Genomic DNA, 15,690 nt, shown 5'->3' with positions numbered 1-15,690 from the left:
GTTTTATAGAATAAATTGAACTTGCATTAAAGTCAAAAGAAAGCATGTGTGAATGTGTGCCTGAGTGCGTGTGCACACATGCTAAAGGAACAGCGTGAGCCAAGGCACAGAGTCATAGTGAGTACATTTTAAGTGAAGGTAAGTAGACTTGATTGGAACACAGATTTGATGTTGATGACTTGAGTTACCTTAGATTATGTAGGTAAGGAGTGATTACTGGAGGCCTCAAATGCCAGTAATAGAGATGCTTTCATTATGGGTTGAATTGTGACCTCCCAGTTGTACCTGAGACTGATGAATAACAGGGGCTATTACAGAGGATCTAGAGCCTGGCTTCCCATCCTAGCTCAGCGTTTACTGCTCTTAGCACTCCAAGCTTTTACCCTGTTTTATTTTTATAATGATACAAGAGTGCCGGGAAGGGATGGGCGTGGTCCCTTTAAATGATATGGAAGAGGGGAAGGGAAGTGTTGGGTAGAGGAAGGCCCTGGCTAGGGCTGTACCCCCACGGACCTAGGTGAGGACAGGCAGAAATGTTGCATTTTCCAAGACCGCTCTGGCCCACCACAACCCCATCCTGGGCCTATAAAAACCTGAGACCCTAGCAAGGCAGAGACAGAAGCTGCTGGATGGCGAGAGGAACACATCGGAGGAAAAAGATAAGTGGCCGGACATTGAGAGTATGTTGAGGGAAGCACACCAATGGAAGAGCACACTGACTGACGCCAGCAGGAGGCCAGGCCGTCCTCTAGCAGGACTAGGTGGAGTTTGGCCTGGGGAAGTCTTAGGAGAGCCAGGGGCCACTAAGCAGCCCAACTCCAGGGGAAAACCATCTCCCTTCTGGCTCTCCCATTGGCTGAGAGCTACTTCCACTCAATAAAACTTTACATTCATTCTCCAAGCCCACGTGTGACCCGATTCTTCCAGTACACCAAGGCAAGAACCCAGGATACAGAAAGCCCTCTGTTCTTGGGATAAGGTAGACAGTCTAATCTAGCTGGTTAACACAAGCCGCCTATAGACAGCAAACTAAAAAGTACCCTGTAACACACACCCACTGGGGATTCAGCTGGAGACACTCACCTCTAGACACTGCCATGGGGTCAGAGCCCCACAGCCTGCCGGTCTGTATGCTCCCCTAGAGGTTTGAACAGTGAGGCACGGAAGAAGTGAGCCACACCCCCATCACCAGCCCTGTGAGGGGGAACAAGGGAACCTTTCCCGTTTCAACAGCATGTATCACCCTATCAGACACTATAACAAAATCATTTGTTTAAATGGTTTTATTAAAATGTTTAAGTTTTTAATGATCCTTCTCCCCAGGCAAAATGCCAGACTTCCAGGAAAGAATTATTCTGTTCAACTATTACTTCCTCATATCAGGCTGATGCAAAAGTAATTGCGGTTTCGGATCGTGAATTTTAAATCATTATAACTAGGCTCAAACACATCTTTATTAATCAAAATAGGAACCATTACAATCAACACATTTTTACCAATGAAAAATAAGTTTGTTTATTCCTGTAGCATAAAAATCCGTGCTTCAGGATTCAATGAACTCTTGGAAAGCACTTTTTGCATTCTATTGGTTGTGGAAGTGTTTTCCTTGCAAAAAGTTGTCGAGATGCTTGAAGAAGTGGTAGTCAGTTGGCGGGAGGTCAGGTGAATATGGTGGATGAGGCAAAACTTCGTAGCACAGTTAGTTCAACTTTTGAAGCTTTAGTTGTGTGATGTGCGGTCATGCATTGTCGTGGAGAATTGGGCCCTTTCTGTTGACCATTGCAGACTGCAGGGGTTGAAGTTTTCGGTTCATCTCTTTGAATTGCTGAACATACTTCTCAGATGTAATGGTTTCACCGGGAGTCAGAAAGCAATAGTGGATCAGATCAGCAGCAGACCACCAAACAGTGAACATGACCTTTTTTTGGTCCAAGTTTGGCTTTGGGAAGTGCTTTGGAGCTTCTTGGTCTAGCCACTGAGCTGGTCATCACCGGTTGTCGTATAAAATCCACATTTCATTGAACGTCACAAACTGATTGAGAAATGATTTGTTGTTGTTGCGTGGAATAAGAGAAGATGACACTTCAAAATGACAATTGTTTTTTTTTTTTTTAAATTTTCACTCAGCTCATGAGGCATCCACTTATCCAGCTTTTTCACCTTCCCAATTTGCTTCAAATGCTGAAAGACTCTAGAATGGTCAACGCTGAGCTCCTTGGCAACTTCTCACGCAGTTGTAAGAGGATTAGCTTCCATGGTTGCTCTCAGTTGGTCATTGTCAACTTCCTATAGCCAGCCACTATGTTCCTCGTTTTCAAGGCTCTCCTCTCCTTTGCAAACTTCTTGAACCACCACTGCACTGTACGTCTGTTAGCAGTTCCTGAACCAAATGTGTTGTTGATTTTGCGAATTGTCTCCACTGCTTTACGACCCATTTTGACCTCAAATAAGAAAATCACTCGAATTTTCTTTTTGTTTAACATCATTTCCATCATCTAAAATAAACATAAAATAAACAACAAGTAATAAGTGATTAGCAAAAAAACATAAAGTGAGAAATGCCCATTAAAATGATGTTTAACATAACCACATTTATTTAAGAATGTATTCCAATATCAAACGGTAAATTCCAATAATGCAAAAAACCACAATTACTTTTGCACTCATACTTAGAACCATGCCTGGGGCATTATGAAAACTCAACAAAAATGTGTTGATTGGATGAATGAGTGACCTTGAACAATTATTTAATTTTTTTTTTTTTTTGAGAAAAAGTTTCACTCTTGTTGCCCAGGCTAGAGTGCAGCGGTGCGATCTTGGCTTACCACAACCTCCATCTCCTGGGTTCCAGTGATTCTCCTGCCTCAGCCTCCTGAGTAGCTGGGATTACAGGCATGTGCCACCACACCCGGCTAATTTTTGTATTTTTAGTAGAGATGGGGTTTCTCCATGTTGATCAGGCTGGTTTCAAACTTCTGATCTCAGGTGATCTGCCTGCCTTGGCCTCCCAAAGTGCCGGGATTACAGGTGTGAGCCACTGTGCCCAGCCTATTTAATGTATTTCTAACTCACTTTCCTTATATTGATATGGCAGTGGTGATGATGATATTAATAATAATCACAATAATACCACAGTGGTATGATAAGGCTTATACATAGATCCATCTAGCACAGTGTTTTTCACATAAGTGCTCAATAATTTTTATTTATTTAATTTTTTTTTTGAGACAGGATCTGGCTCTGTTGCACAGGTTGGAGTGCAATGGCATGATCTCAGCTCACTGTACCACCTGCCTCCTGGGCTCAAGCAATCCTCTCACCTCAGCCTCCCAAGGAGCTGGGACTACAGGTGCATGCCACCACACCTAGTTAATTTTTTAATTTTTTTGTAGAGACAAGGTTTCATCATGTTGCCCAGGCTGGTCTCTAACTCCTGAGCTCAAGCAATCTACCTGCCTCAGCCTCCCAAAGTGCTTGGATTACAGGCGTGAGCCCCTGTGCCTGGCCTACGCTCAACAAATTTAGACACCTTTTTTCTTTTTGCAGATTCTTGCATTGAGACCAACATAAAAAAAAATTCTAAAGGAAGTCTTGTAGATTGATTTTAGGATGTTGATTATTTTCAAAACAAGTGAGAAACCCAGGGGTGTAATGAACACTTAGTTCTAGGCTTCAATAAACAAAACATTTATTTGAAATTAGTCTAAAATAGAAAAGTAAAAAACGGAAAAAGATAATGCATGAATTGCAGGATCCAGCAAACATTAAAGAATTTTTTGAGGAAAAAATAGATAGATAGATGATAGATAGATAGATAGATAGATAGATAGATAGATAGACAGATGATAGATGATAGATAGATAGAGATATATGTCAGTGAGAACAGGACAAGCTAATCAGAGAAGGCTCCATGGGAGAGGAATGCATTTGAATTTGGGATTGAAAAATGGGCCTGATCTGTCAAATGCCCCCAAGAGATCAAGGGAAATGAAGCTGAGAAATAATCAGAATAAAATTGCTAATTTTAGAGTGAGATTTCAGCAATTTGATTGGTAGAGAAGATGCGGAATTCAGGTAACAAAGGAAGTTGTTGAGTAGGAATCGGTATTTTTGGCTTTTAGTCATGTTTACAACTTCAAAAATGGGAAAAAGAGAATTGCTAAATATGAGTATCCTATCTATAGATTTTTTTTTTATATGATACTATTGCTTTTTAAAGATTGAGTTTTCAATTTCAAGTTCAGTTATAGAAAAAATAAAACATCTGGAGTTTGGGAACTCCCAGAATGAGATTTTATTCCCTCATTGGTCATGTCTGAAGACTCCAGAGCTTAGAATTCCCTTCATAAACCTTACTTTTCTTATGGGTAGTTCTACCCACAGACACCTTTTCCTAAGTATAATCTCTAAAAGAGTTAGAATTTGTGAGTGAGTTATGCAGAAGTGTTGAGAGCAGCATTTCCCAAGATATGTTCAATAGAGCACTAGTACATAGTCTGTTAATAGCTGTTATATGAAAAAAAAAATTACCCTAGTCAAACATATTTTTGAAATGCAAGTTAAAACAAACTCAGACACTTTCTTTACTGCAGGATTCCTCAGAATCTCTTATTAGTGTGCAACTGTGAATATGAAAGAAGTATTTAGGGCAGCAGTTGTTTTCAAAACACTTTTGACCAAGATATCATTTTTGTCATGAAACTCACATTTGGACTTGTTGAGGGGATGTATTTTATTTAATATTTTCCAGCTCCTTTTATCTCAAAGTAAATGTTCCATGATATTTATGTTATATAATGAGCATGAAAAAAATCACTTAATAATAATGATGTATACATACAGGAATTGCAAGTCTTTTTTTTCTCTCCTTCCTTCCTTCCTTCCTTCCTCCTTCCCTCTCTCCCTCCCTGCCTTCTTTCTCTCCTTCCTTCCTTCCTCCTTCCACAAGAAAGAATTTGAGGCAAGTCCAGAGTAGAGTGAAAGCAAGTTTATTAGAAAAGTAAAGAAAAGAATGGCTACTCCATAGGCAGAGCAGCAGTATGGGCTGATTGACTGAGTATATTTGTAGTTATTTCTTGATTATATGCTAAAAAGGGGGTGGATTATTAATGAATTTTCTGGGAAAGAGACAGGCAATTTCCGAAACTGAGGGTTCCTCTTGCTTTTAGACCGTACAGGGTAACTTCTAGATGTTGGCATGTAGACTGTCATGGTCTGGTGGGAGTGTCTTTTTGCATGCTAATGCATTATAATTAGCATAAAATGAGCAGTGATGATGACCAGAGGTCACTTTCATTGACATCTTGGTTTTGGGTTTCGGTGGGATTTGGCCAGCTTCTTTACCACATCCTCTTTATCAACAGGGTCTTTGTAACCTGTATCTTGAGCTAACTTCCTATCTCATCCTGTGATTAAGAATGCCTGACCCCCTGGGAGTGCAGCCCAGTAGGTCTCAGCCTTATGTTACCCAGCCACTATTCAAGAGGAAGTCACTCTGGTTTGGACACCTATCTCCCTCCCACCCTTCCTTCCTTCCTTCCTTCCTTCCTTCCTTATCTTTCCTTCCTTCCTTCCATATTCTGTCTAATTAGGAGACTGTTTCAATGGACTCTTTAATTTTCATTTAAAATAAAGAACTTGTACCAGTGAATTAGATTTCAACTGTAACTATATACTGAAAAAATTATAAAGTAACTCTCAGGAAACATCATTAACAAAATCTGTGGGACTGGGATATCTAAATTTCTTCATTTCCACTTTGTAAGCTCTAGTATTTTGGGGCTCTAAATTTCTTTGAAAACATGTGAGGGTTTGAGGTACTGGCATGCATAAAATTCTTTAGTAAAACAGGAATATTGAATATGCTTTTAACTTTAACACTAAGCATTTCTATGATTGCCTCACACTTTTTTTATCGGTATTGACTGCAGTGGATTCATGAGGAGGACATATGTTCTTAGCAAAGACATATAGGACGATTCTGCGTTACATCACCACCACCCACCTTCATTTAAGCTCTGGAAAGAGACAAGCTCTTCCAAATGTTTCCAATTTTTATTCTGCTTTACTCTCATACAGATACTTCTCTGGAATGTTCTTATCTCATCCACCATGATTTCTTTGTCTCTCAGCTTTGTTCCTCTGCCCTTCACAGAAGTTATGCGATCAGCACATCTCACTGCAGCCTCTGGATACATGTTCCCCGCATTGTGCCCCTCACTCCTTCTCCCGTTTTTGAGGCAGTTTCCCCAGTGCCCAGAAGCTGTCACCTTGTTTCATATCAAAGTCACTTATGTTTTCCCTGTTTCTGATTCACAGCTTTTACCTACCTTGCAGTGCTTTTCTGGAACATGTTTGGCCTCCCCAGGTTTGTTAAAGCCACAAACAAACACCAACATTATCTATCTGAATTATTCTGATTGTTTTTTAAAGAGCCATTCGCTTTGTGAAACCTACCTTTTCAAATTCCAAGGTAAATTGGCGCCTTGGAATCCTGCATTCCTGTGGTCTGAAATGCTTCTTGATATGCAAGTACAGCAGGAAGACGTGGGCACAGAAATGCCTGGGCAGAGCTGTGACCAGCTGCTCTGTTCTGTGAGGGAACTTCAACCATAGTTCAGGCGACAAGAAGCCCTTACATGAAATAAGCCCCTCTGCCCTTCCTTTGCTCCTACTGCCTTCCCTAGAACAAAAATAAAGGACACCTCCTTCCGTAAATAGACAACTACTTCAGATGGAGTTAGTCAGATGAAAGTCACAAGATGACTCAAAATGCCTATTTCACAGGCATAAAATATTCTTGGTGATTGAGATATAAAAGAGTCAGCTTTAAGTGTTTCATTAAAATCACTGCAAATACTATGCATAACAATTTACCAAGAACTCATGAAGCTGCTTGTTTAATAAATGAAGCTCATCTATAGTAAACGGCTTGGTGCAACCAAAGTGGCTCTAATCAAATTGGGGACAGATGAGTTCTGTACATGCAGCTTATTTCATTAGTTTACTACTGTTTAGGGTTCATAGGCAATGGCCAATTGATATTATTTGTGACAACACTAAATAAAATAAGTAAAGGAAAATAAGTTGCATGATGTATTGCAGAGATAAATCACACCCTGGCAAGTGGGGAGCTGAAACCCTCCAGCAGAAGCACTTAGCACACTTCATTTGATTCCCACTCGTCAGTCTCAGTGCCAGTGGCTCAAAAAGAATGCAAAGGTAAATGAACACCAAAATATGATTTACAGTACTGGAAAACAGTCCTACCCAAATAAATCAAGGTTCCACTTCATTGCAGGCATTGGTTTATTCATAATACAGGGCTTTTACAATCAACTCCTGCCAATTGTAAACAAACTGCAACAAAACATACACCTGCACAAAGAGATAGGCATGATACTGTGTGTGCATAGAGAACTAAAGAGGTTTAGAAACAACTGCAGCTATTCGGTGGATTGAAAAATGAAACGGGCAGCACATTTTAAAAGACCTCGTTGGTTTGAGCAGTAATGTTGTTGCAGTCTGCTTACATGATTAGGACAGGAGAAGCCATATCCACTTTCAGAATATATAGATTAAAAAATGTTCAACCAGACTGTTTCTATACATAGCTTTGTTAAAACTCCTGGGAAGACTATCGTGAAGTTCTGTTCTTATTCAAGATTTTAAGAATTGTGCTGGGTTAGAGATAAAAGACGAGAGAGAGGAATAAGTGAATAGAAGAATCTATTAAATGAGGTGTCTTCTAAAATAACTTAATTTCATTTTCATTTTAGGCTCCATAGATTGTAACTGCCACCTTGCTACTGGGGAGCTTTTTATCTGATGTAAACCAAAGATAACAAATGAGGAAACTGAAGGGTTTGTGTCATAAACATCTCTCTTCAGCTAAACATAGGTGATTGCATATTGCAAACATAATTCTGTGTTGATTTTTTATTAATAATAAACCTAAAGGAAAAAAAGAAATAGTTGAAAACAAACAAAAAAGGAAAACCTTAAAATTACAGTATTTTTAAACTGGAAAGAACTTCCTTATAGATCATTTAGAAGTGTAATTACCAAATTCTGCAAAAATAATCTTAGCATTTAAGAAATATGAGTAAGCCAAGGTCACAACATTAGTTAACGACAGAGCCAAACTCCAGCTCAACGACTTCAAAATCTTTAAAAAGTTTGTGCACAAATATGTTGAAATCTTTATATCCTACAGTTCTTTGTGATATGCAAAATACACAGATAAATGTTTTATGTTCTTACATACCCTGTATATGTGCATGAGTGTGTGCACACATATGTGTATCATGGATTTTTTTATACATATACGTATGTCATGGATTTTTTTAAATTTTAGATTTTCTGCTTTTCTTATAGACTTACAGCAATATTTTATTTGGTTTCATTATAATCAAGCAATTTTTCTAAGAAGCGTTTAGTGTGGTTTCCAACATGGAAGTGTCCTCCCTGAGGTTATTGTTGCACTTAAATGGCTTTTGTTTTCCTGCCTTCTTATTTGTGTCCTGAGAAAGACATACTGGACTGACTGGTTGTCTACTTAGTGCCATGTTTCCAAAGGTTGTACATACACTGTGTTTCCTCTAACAAGCCTGCAAAGCAACTGCCTAGAGAAGCATTTAAAAACAAGTGCAGAGTCTGTTTTATAAAATATCTTTCCTGAGATATAATGTAGCACTTTTAGTAGTTGTACTGCAGATACTGCTTATATTATTGAAAGTTAATATTTTATCCCTAGTTGCAGAGGTATTACAAATTACCAAACCTATACAACCATGCTACCTGAAGTTAAGATTATACATTGCTGAGGTTTAAATAGGTGTTTGCCTAAGAGCAGCATTCTCCATAGAAAACAAGTTTTCAGAAGGAAAGCAGAAACAGTTGGGTTTTCATTCTATTACCATTGAAATTGCACTTCTTTTTGTTAATGATTGAATAAATCAGAATTTCAGTGGTGTATTCTCAGCATTTGCTTCCATTTATTCCATCTGTTAGGGGAAAGCACCAGCATCTTGAGAAATAACCCACTTTATAGTCAAAAAGTATAGTCTGCAAATTTAAGCTGTTTATTGTGGGATAAAAATACCCACAAAACAAACAAGCTCTCCTTGAATATTTGTGCCCCTGGTTGGAGAGCTCTTCCATTCCCTTGAAGGCTTTTGGCTATAAAACACCCTGAAAAACAATTTCTCACAGTCCTAGCTCGTATGTAGGAAACTGTTTCTCTCATTCTGATTAACTTGACTGCAGGTTTGCCTGGGGATTAAATAAACTAGCTAACTTCCAAAACGCTTCCCAAGGGGGGAAGTTCTCTTCTGCCTTTTGTCTATTTCAGTGTCAGCCCTTGACACCCAGGCAGGAAGACGGGGATGGGGTCGGGCAGCGGTGTAACTTGGTGGGAATTGAACACAGAAATAAAACCCAAAAGAACATGGAGGCTTTCTGTAGCACTGCTGGGAAATACGATTGCAGCCTGCCCCTCCTGGTTCATGTTTTCTCTACCTGTTACAAGTCATTTATTTTTATCACACCTTTAATGAAAGTGACCTATAGAAAGGACTTTTACCTGGGCTGTGGTAAACTAAGAAAATAAAAAAGAACTTAGAATTATAGTGGTTTAGTTAGCCATCAAGGAAATAAGAGAAGTTAAGTTTTCATAAGAGAAGTTACTTTTTAAATGAATGTTCTAAACAAAATAGTATAATGTACGGGAGGAAGAAAATCTAGTTTATTGTCTCCAACTATAATTGATTCACCAAATATGCATTCAACCTTGAGCCATGTGTAAGCTTCACTTTGTCTTTTCAGAGTTCAAATGCTACCATTACTATAAATATTTATACTTCAAGGTTTACAAGTTAGTAACAATATTTTCTATTGACTAAGGTTAAATATTCTCCCCAAATTTACAATGTTTAGACCATATCAGTATTTTGAATGACAGAGAGGCTGGCATAACAATTTTGTTTTCTTTCTTCTATTCATCTGATACTAAAGCTTCAGGGGGATTGCTAAGTTTTTCTTCCAAACATGCTTGTAGCTTATTTCCTTGTTTGGCCAGGGAATGAAATTTACCATCACTTGGGAAAATTCTGAAGTCAAGCTGTGAAACTGAACAAAATTTTCATCAGCAAAAATTGAGTTTGAAAAACATGTGTTTCCCCTTTGGTAACAGGAGGATGCGAGGTAGATAAGAAGCAGAATCGCAGAGTTTAAGCCTTCATTATTCTTTCCTGTGTAACCGTTCGGCAGCAAGGAAGAGAAAGAAAAGAATGCCAGCTGTAATGCCCAAAGCAAAATCTTTATGAGAGTGAGCGATAGAACTCGGAGAAGCAAACCAGGTGTCCACTCCTTGATCTTAACACACAGCATTTGTATACACAGCAGAAAAGGACAGACAAGCCAAGAAGGACAGATCCCTGGGGAACATGGAGAAAGAAAGTGGAGTGAGAAATCTTAAGAGGCTGTGGGTCCTCGTAGTGTGTTCACACAGGCATGCTGAACAATAAGTCCAAGATTATATTTTCATAAAGGAAATAGTATAATTGGCTATTTCCTAAAGTCACCTAAGCCCAGCCCAAAGGATACGTTTTCAGGGATAACAATAGCTTAATATAATAACTTTATATTATCTTGTTTGATCTTATCTGATCTGCAACAAGTCTATAAGATAGGTTACAATTATTCAAGAAGAACTTAATACTAGAGAGGTTAAACCACTTTCCCGTGAGCCAGAATCAGTCTGGCAGTCTGTTGCTATAATTTCTTGTATGATATTTTACTGAACCAAGCAGATTTACACTAAAAAGTAAAATTCACAGCCCCATTATTCTCAGAATAAATATGAAAGAGTTATCTACCTTGCAATGAAGGAAACATCTTTTATAAGAATTGATATTACGAACTTAAAGTAAAATATAGAAAATCAGAGTAAGTGCTCTTTCTGGTGACCACACCCTTAGGGTGAGTTTAGTCTATCCTTGTTACATAAATATAATGTAACTTTCACTTTCCATTGCTCAAATGTATCATTCATGACTATCTTTTTACTCCTGGTTGCTGACATTAGACTGTAGGCCTTACTCTTAATGTGAGAGAGAAAATCAACAATACCGCCATCATTACCATAGAAAATATTTAGTGAGGCCTCAATCTGTGCACCTGTTGTTGTTTTGCAAAGTGGGTTATTAGACGTGGTTCTTGTCCACTGGGATCTTAAAGACAAAGGAAAGGACATACAGACAACTAAACAAGCAATGAGACTTGTACACAGGCACATATGTGCCAGCTCCTATTTGCATATGGAAATGTCGACTTTGTAGATTTAAGTTAATGATGTTTTGCTTTTGTCAATCCATTATGAATTGTCAGCTATTAAAATCTGGCCCCAAGTGATATCTCAGCACAGTGACTTGCCTGATCCTGCTGTTCTGTTGTGTAGGTTAAGATCTCAATGTTCCTATCAAGCTTCAGGGAATTCTTAGCTTGTAAAGACCTTGCATTCAGGGTCACTGATGTTTCAAGAAACAGCTTAGCCAAACAGCAATTTTTTTTTCTTAAAATTTTAAAAAGTTAGTTTAACAATTAGGAAACCAAATCATCTGCTGGCTTCTCTCAGAAAACAGAATTTAGAGGAACATTATGAATTGAAAATGAAGCTTAAAACACTTTCTATTTTGAACTCTGATAAACTTGAGACAAAATATAGCTTTCCTTTTTTCAGTTCTCAGCACTATGAGAAGGCTTATTTCTATCTTAGGAATCCTCATATCATTAAAAATATGTTATGCTTCATAGCATCATTTGATGCATAAATATGGATGGGAGTAAGAAAATAGAAAGATTGCCGATCTTCACCTCTAGAAATTTGTTTTTGATATGGTACCTATACACAACAATGGACTAGGTGCTATACATAATCTCATTTAATATTCACAATTGTTGCATGGAATAGAAACTATTTTACCATACCCCACTCTCCCTTTTACCGATGAGAAAATGCTAAATGAGTTGATCTAGGCTGCACAAAGAGCAAGAATTACCAAGAATGTTCAAACCACAATTTATCTGACTCCAAAGCTCATCTATTTAATCTGTGCCTATCTACTTTATAGAATAATTCTAAAAGGATGCAAGTCTTTAACTTCTTTCTTTCAGAGAAGGTATGCCTTTGTAGTATGCATTGAATATTGAGTACCCTAAGGGAAGAGTGTACCATAAGCCTTTCGTGTCTTCTCAGCCTCATCTCTTCCACCAGTCGGCTGCACCATATAGTCCGTCGTAGGTTCTGGCCAAGCTCACACAGGTGAACCTGACAGCGTCCTTCTTAGGTTCCACAGGGACTCCCTGATGCTGCTGCATGGCACGTCTCTGCCAGTCTCACAACTTGGTAGTGTGGGGAAGTTCACGTCCATTAGGTCACGCTTGACTATTGGAGAGCTGGCGCCCACGGAAAAAAAAAAAATCATTTCCATTTTATCTTCCAGGTGAACAATTCTGAAATACATTTCATAAGCCTCCTTAGAAAGTCTGGCAGGATGGAACACCATTTGCCTATAGTGGTGGCCGATGCATTCATTTTTGGTTTGGCTTTCCCTCCTGCGTTTCATTCTCTCTCTCATTCCTGTGCCTTGGGTTCCTGTCCCTAATAAATGGTCTGCATACAAGCTCTTTTTCTAGGTTATGCATTCAGAGTACTTCAAGCTAAGACACATGTAATTTGTTTTATTAATTATTATATGCCCATCTTCTAGTAATGTATCTGACAGGGTATATATATAATCAATGATGATAAAACTGAAATTTTTTCTTATATTTTTACATTGCCTAAAATGTGCTTGGGATAAAGGGAGTTAAGAAATTGTTATTTTTTTCACATTTGAGAAACTGTAATGATGCTTAGTTGTTGCCATGGATGTGTTGCCTTGGAAGCTGAGGAATTGGACAAGGTTGAATCCATTCTGGTCATTTCTAGGGGTGTTAAATGGGCACACACATCCAGAAAAAGTAACTTCTAATTCCCTTGATGCCAAGATCAATGTAATCAGTGCTATTATTTTCTAATTGTAAAAGCCATATTCCTATTACTGAAATTTGTAATACAATTTTTATCACCCATTCCTTTTTCCCCCTAGTGCGAAGTGAATACTGTAGTAAATTCCTTGCTTTTTCAGATATGGGTAATTATTTTTAAGCAACAGGATAGCTCATACTCTAAATTGAAATAAGCCCATCTTATTGATTCATATCCAGTTTGTCATCAGATAGATATCAGCCTTTAAAAATAGAATCATAACTAGGATTAATTAAAACAATTTAAGAAGGTCTTGTAAGGGAAGCCAAACAGTGAAAAACGGTTGAAAATGAACCCCTTCTCTCTGTTACTTTCTGATCAATGTTTTCAATGCCTGTGGGCTTTCTGGCAATAAAGTGTTCTGGTGTCAAGGATTACAACTGGGCTCCCTTCAAGAGCAATAAATTCACTTAAAAATATGTAAATGTGTTTCACTTACCACTGACCTGGAGGTGAAAAGTTCTATATCAAATTACTCACAGCCTGAGATACCCATTCTCCTATTCTGATTCTAATTAAAAAGGGCTGAGAAGCAAGCTATGTAAGAATGTTCATTTATAGTACAGTAAAAAAGTAAGGAAGATTTACTAAGTGTTACTTGCCACACAAAGCTGCAACTACAGCGAACCAGGAGGAAAGGAGACTTCAATGTTTCTTCCAAATAGAACATGCTTTTCCAATTAAAAAAAAATAATTCACCACCATAATCCAAGAACTTGTCACTTCATGTCGATCTTTTGTGAAAGCTTTCTAATTGGATTCCTTGAGTCTTGGAGTTTCCTTCATGGGTTTTCACACTGCTGGAGTAACCATTATGATCACTGTGATGCAAGTGATATTCCTATGCCCTCAAATTGGCAGGGATCCACCATTGCCCAGGTTAGATCATTCAAAGTTTTTCATCCAAGCATTCTAGCTATCTTCCAAACTTCCATCTCACAACTGATATGGCTGCCAGGAGAGGCAAAAACAAATTCTTCACTGGCAGTGAAATGCCTTCTAAGTGCATTGTGGCATGATGGTCAATCTCATTTCATTTATTTTCCTGGTCTACTGGCAACTGTGAGGCCAGGAAACATCTTTCATACTGTCTTTTTTACAGACACCAAACAATCTTTTATTAATTGAATGAGAATTGTATCCCATTCAATTGGGTATTGTTTAGATGCTGTCCTACATATTTTACCTTTAATGTACAGTAGGTTTGATGAACAAACTAACATATTTCAAACTTAATTACCCTGAGAAACTACAATAATTAGGTACAAGTGGAGAAACTGAGGGCTGAATCCTCTCTCACTTATGGTTTTGCGGGTGATACACTTCAAAACTCTAGAAGCCTCAGCTACATTATAGTGGATGTGAATAATGCCCCCTGCCCTCAGAAGAGTTTCAGGCAACACTTGCTGAGCCATACCTGGCAGCCATGCTGAACTTTACTAGCCTTGTAGATTTGGAATAGCTCTTTAACCTCCTAATTTATGAATAGGGGACAGTGTACTTCCTTAAAGGATTGTTGAGGATAAAATTACATATTATTTCTTCCTGGCATCGTTTACAATTATGAATTTGGTTAGTGTCTAACACTGGAATATGTACCTTTCATGAATGTGGGGAGCATGTCTATTTTTGCTTATCACAAGAGTGCACTTTTTTGTAATGTGCCAGCTGTTGAAAAATATTTGTTAAGGAATGAATAAATGTCAATTAAATTACAGAGTACCTGGCACATAACTGGAGCTAAGTAAATGTTGGTGCCTTCTTATCCCCTTTCTATTGTAATTAAAGATAAAAAATTTCTAGGGAGATATCAACAGCATTAAAATTGTTTACCACTTAAATCTATCTATATGCTTCTTTAGCATTCTAAGAAAATAAGAATATAGGATTAAATATCTCAATGATCAAAACAAGAAGTGCTAAACCTTCAAAGCATTGTCTCTGGAATTGATTAGATCTGATTTTGCGACCATGCTTCTAGCGAAGTAACTGAACAAGTCTGAATTCTTTTGTAATTAATAACACCTGTAGCCATTAGCTACCTTACAAGTTGATGTAAGAATAAATACAACATTTTGCCACTGTGGCAGAGGTTTCCAAATGTGGCTTCATAGAACTCCAAGGACTTGAAGCCGAGTAATATAAGCAAGTATATCACCAATATTTTATTTTATTTACTTTTTTTAATATTTATTTATTTATTTATTTATTTATTTGAGACAGAGTCTCTCGTGTGGCCCAGGCTGGAGTGCAGTGGTGCGATCTTGGCTCACTGCAAGCTCTGCCTCTTGGGTTCACGCCATTCTCCTGCCTCAGCCTCCCCAGTAGCTGGGACTACAGGCTCCCACCACCACGCCTGGCTAGTTTTTTGTTTTTTTTTTAGTAGAGTCGGGGTTTCACCGTGTTAGCCAGAATGGTAGGATGGTCTCTATCTCCTGACCTCGTAATCCGCCTGCCTCGGCCTCCCAAAGTGCTGGGATTACAGGCGTGAGCCACTGTGCCCGGCCACCAATATTTTTAAAAGGCTTTTATGTTTCCCCACTTTATTAAAAAACAAAGCAAGACAAAAATACAACAGAAAAAAACCATGAATAACATGC

At 38.2% G+C, this 15,690-nt stretch overlaps 1 long non-coding RNA gene across 2 annotated transcripts; it reads right to left on the bottom strand.

Annotated features, from left to right (window-relative positions):
* Positions 1-1,268: 1,268 nt before the first annotated feature.
* LOC103892213 (uncharacterized) lies at positions 1,269-13,589 on the bottom strand. 2 transcript variants are annotated; one of them, XR_656433.2, is made up of 3 exons: positions 13,530-13,589; positions 6,457-6,682; positions 1,269-2,495 (listed from the first exon to the last, which is right to left on the bottom strand). It is a non-coding gene; the product is annotated as an uncharacterized LOC103892213 (long non-coding RNA). The 2 variants fall into 2 exon arrangements; XR_656434.2 differs by lacking the exon at positions 13,530-13,589 and adding an exon at positions 12,233-12,293.
* Positions 13,590-15,690: the final 2,101 nt, after the last annotated feature.

Source organism: Pongo abelii, chromosome 1 (assembly GCF_028885655.2).
Source record: "Pongo abelii isolate AG06213 chromosome 1, NHGRI_mPonAbe1-v2.0_pri, whole genome shotgun sequence".
Taxonomy (NCBI): domain Eukaryota; kingdom Metazoa; phylum Chordata; class Mammalia; order Primates; family Hominidae; genus Pongo; species Pongo abelii.
This window is presented reverse-complemented; position numbering and strand designations above follow the sequence as displayed.